Source organism: Echinops telfairi, unplaced genomic scaffold (assembly GCF_000313985.2).
Source record: "Echinops telfairi isolate 266 unplaced genomic scaffold, ASM31398v2 ScPeMD7_7458;HRSCAF=8496, whole genome shotgun sequence".
Classification (NCBI taxonomy): Eukaryota; Metazoa; Chordata; class Mammalia; order Afrosoricida; family Tenrecidae; genus Echinops; species Echinops telfairi.
In genome coordinates, this window is record NW_022111358.1 from 39,314,647 (window position 1) to 39,318,771 (window position 4,125).

Here is a 4,125-nt window from a genome sequence, read left to right on the forward strand (position 1 = left end):
TTGATGTGCCCTAGTCCCTGGGTTTGTTAACATCCACTTCCGTTCCTCCGCCTCCCCTTTTCCTGTGTCCCCCCGGAACCATCAGTCCTGTTGTTTTCTCCTCCAGATTGTTTATCCCACCTATCTTATCTAGATAGACCTGCAGAGATAATAATACACACAAAAACAAGACAGCAAAACAAAGCAACAAAAGAAAACAAAACAACAACAACAACAAAACAATGACAAAAAAAGAAAAGCCTATAAATAGTTCAAGGTCTGTTCATTGACCTTTATGAGTGTTTTCTAGTCGAGTCTGATGGGTTGCCATGCCCTGGCCCCACAGTTTATTTTTGATATTCCATGGGGACTTCATTGCTCTGCTCCCCTTGCTGTTCTGTTACACACCCTTAGTGTTTCACCTCGGTGTGGTGGGGTCAGATCAGGCACAATTTCCGCACTCTCTCCAGTGTTGTCCTTCGTAGTGCTATGGGTCAGTGAGGGATGTTGTGTCTTGCGGTGGGGCTGGCCCTATGGTCCTCTCTGTGCATTGGCTGCTCTGAGCAGGAATGTCATCCTCAGGGCTTGGTGGGCCAGGATGTGCTCCACGCTCTCTCCCTCCCCCTTTGTTTGCTCCTGTGTGCTCTGATCAGACAGGTCCCTCTCCCTGAGCTGTAGCTTCAGTACTGTCCTCTTGACAGACATAGAATTCTTCTTCTTGCCTTGGACTGATTCCCGAGTTAGTGCCCTCTACATTCCTTGGGTGGGAGTCACAAAGACTCTGGCCAGAAGAACCATTGCACGACACCACAGCGGCTGATTTGCTACCGAGCAAATGATTACCTGGTTTGTATAAATTACTTTGCTCTCAAATCCCGTGTAGAGAAATGGACAGATTACGTTGAAGTAGAGTGAAAGCGAACCCTGAAAGGTTCATAGTCGTTGACCCAAAAGCTCTACTTTTAGGAAGAAGAAATAATCAAAGGTGTGGTCCATCTCTGAATAAATGTTTCTTTGTTCCCCCGAACAAGGGGAACAGAGGCTGGTGCTTTTTCAATAAGGGGTTGAAAAAGGCACCGGGATAGGGGTATCCCTGAGAAAACGGGGTTGGGCTGGTGCTTGTTCAGTCTTCTGTGTGCTCCTCCGCCCACTCTGTTCTCCATGGAACACGGAATGGAAGCCAGCTCGACAGCCTTTGCCTTTGCATGATCTTTCAGGCCTCATCCTCCCTCCCTTCCTTCCTTCCTTCCTTCCTTCCTTCCTTCCTTCCTTCCTTCCTTCCTTCCTTCCAGGAAACAGCACTGCCTCATGGACTCTTTGAAGAAAGAAGGGGACACAGGGCTATCAGAATTGCATATAGTGTCTTAGGTCCCACCCCTGAAATTTCTGATATTGGGATGAATTCTGGCTCCAGAATCTGCATTTTATAAAAACTAGGACTTAGCTCTTTCTTTTTTCAGTGTTATTTTCCTACTGGTAGATATACAACAGTTTGGCAAATGGAGCTAAGCTAGGAGAATAGAACAGCTATCTGGTATACAAAATGCACACATTCTAGGTCCGTGGTTTCTAGTTACCCCACAGGAGACACTCTGAATGCACTTTTGAGTCTTATTGTTCCAAAGGCCACTTGGACATTTACTGCAGTGGGATGAGCTGGAGGTGTCTTCCAAACAAAACGAACCAGAGAGGAGGAAAGGACAAGAGAGGGCGGAAAACCCCAAAGCACCCTATTGTAAACATCTCTGTGGAGTGTTGAGTTTCAGAATGAATGGGGCGGATGCCTTCAAACCCACACATCCTCTCTCTCTTCTGAAGACATTACCCAGGGAAGGAGTCCAATGCTAACACCAATCAGTCCCCGAGGAAGCTGACCCCGAATGAACCATTGCTTCTTTTTCCACCATCTCTTCTGGAAATTATTAAGAGGTGGAGGTCAGTGACCAACGTTGGAGAAAGTGCCAGGGATTTGCTTCATCTGGTCTGCTTCCTTAGAGATAGAGATGCACAAGGACTTATGGCCACGACGGAGAGCATCATCCTATTGCCACCTGTCATTTCTGTCAAGCTCGTGCTAAAGAAAAAAAAAGGGGAAAAAAGTTCACTCATGAAATTCCTCTCTGCAAAGATCAAGGGTCTCCTTGTTTTCCCGGAAGTAACACCCAGGTCCCTGTCCTCCAATTCCTGAAGTCTCAAAAGGAGGGGCTACCTCGAAAGGCCTTCAGTCCACCAAAGAGAGGGTCTTTTGATGCTAGTCAGGGTCTCTCGCTGGCAAAGCCACACAGCTGCTTCTTCAATCAAATACTAATTTGTTAGATTATTTTTACTAGTGGCATAGGGTAATTGCTTCTGAACAATGTCTGTTCTATAATTAGAAAACAATGGAGTTGTTTGCCATTGTTTTTACCCCAACGGAGTGTAACTCCTTTTGGGTACCAGAGGGAAAGTTTCAGGATCCTCATCAAAACTCATGAGTGCCATTTGTTGTGAGATTTTGCTTGTCTGCTTCCTCTTGGCTGGGAGACTGTACAAATAAAAAAATATGTGTTTATGAGCGTTTTATCGGCAGTAACAGAATAGAGAAACAACGCCCACATCTGGGTGGGCTTGTTAATACAAATGACTTCAGTGACTTCCAGCTAGTCAATTCAAACGAATTCTACTTTGAAGATATGGAAGCAGAATCAGACAGGGTGTTAGGGAGTCTTTCCAGGCAAGTCCATCGTGGTGATGGGATGGATTAAATGGTGGCCCCACATGGCTGTTGGGGTCATAACTCATCTTCCTGTTTGCAAGCAGAGGTTTTTGTTGGTTAGATCGTCCTTGAGTAGGGCGGGGTCTCCATTTTATTGCTTCTGAGTTCTAAAAAGAGCAAACTAGACACAGAGATGCATTTGAACAGGGGAAGACAGACACCAGGTGAGGGCCATCTACAAGTCTAGGAAAGTCAGGGAAAGCCCAGCATATTCCCTACAGGGAAGAGCCAGCATGCCTAAGGCCTGGATCTGGACTTTTAACCTCTCAACCTGTGAGAAAGTACATTTCTGGGCACGGAAGCCCCTTACCTGTGGTATTCCGGTTACAGCAGCTGGTAGCTAAGAACTGGGCCATGGCTAAAGTTGCCGACTCATTCATAGGGCTCATTCAACTCCTGGAGTTTGAGGTGTGCCTTGGTAAACAATGACTATGATGATGCATCAGGGCTGTTCATGTGACCTCTGCTCAATAATTTACGGTGGAGTTTGGCATGCTGTGGCACACACACACACACACACACACACACACACACACCCTAAGAAAGTGCCATCCCTATCTGTTGCTTCCCAAGATGTCACATGCCCATACTCACCACCCCAGACTGCTTTATCCTGAACTCTCCCCTGTTGCTACACTTCTCTCTGAAGCCCATCTAGGCTTTGATGTTGTTCTGTTTCTTCAGTCTCTTGAGCAGATTTCCAAACCCAGTCCCACCCTAATCATAACTTCCCTAAATCCATCCTTGCCACATCTTTCAGTTTCCCAAAGTAGAGCCAGATAACCTTATCTTTCTCCTAAGGATGGGCGGGGGAGTTTGAACCAGCAACCATCAGGCCAGCAGTCCACTGCTTACCTGAAAGTGCCACCAGGGCTCCAGATCCTTTCCTGGTGCCAGTCAAACAAGGAGAACCTCCCTCCTCTCTTCTGACTTTTGCAAACTCCTTGTACTTTTTCAGGCCACACTTACTCTGACGGGGAGCAGTATAGCTCTGCCCTGCCCTCTCTTTTCCCTCTCACCATCCTCTTTTCCAGGTAACCTCATCCCCATGTGCAACTTGGGTCACCATCTGTTTGCTGTTAACTTGAAGCCCACATAATAGACTGTGCTAGTCTGGGTTGACTAGAGAAAAAAATTCGTGGACACTGATATGTGTATAGGAAGGAGCTTTATATAAAGAGTAACTGTACATTAAGAAAACATCCCAGGCCGGTCCAGATCCAGTCCATAAGTCTGATATTAGCCCATATGTCCAGCATCAGTCTGTAAATTCCTGTTCAGTCTCACATGACACATGCAATGATGCCAAGTGCAGGAAGATCACAGGCCACTGGGTGGAAAGTCTTGTGGATCCAGTGGTGGTGGAAGCATCTTAACGCTGGCGTGGGTCT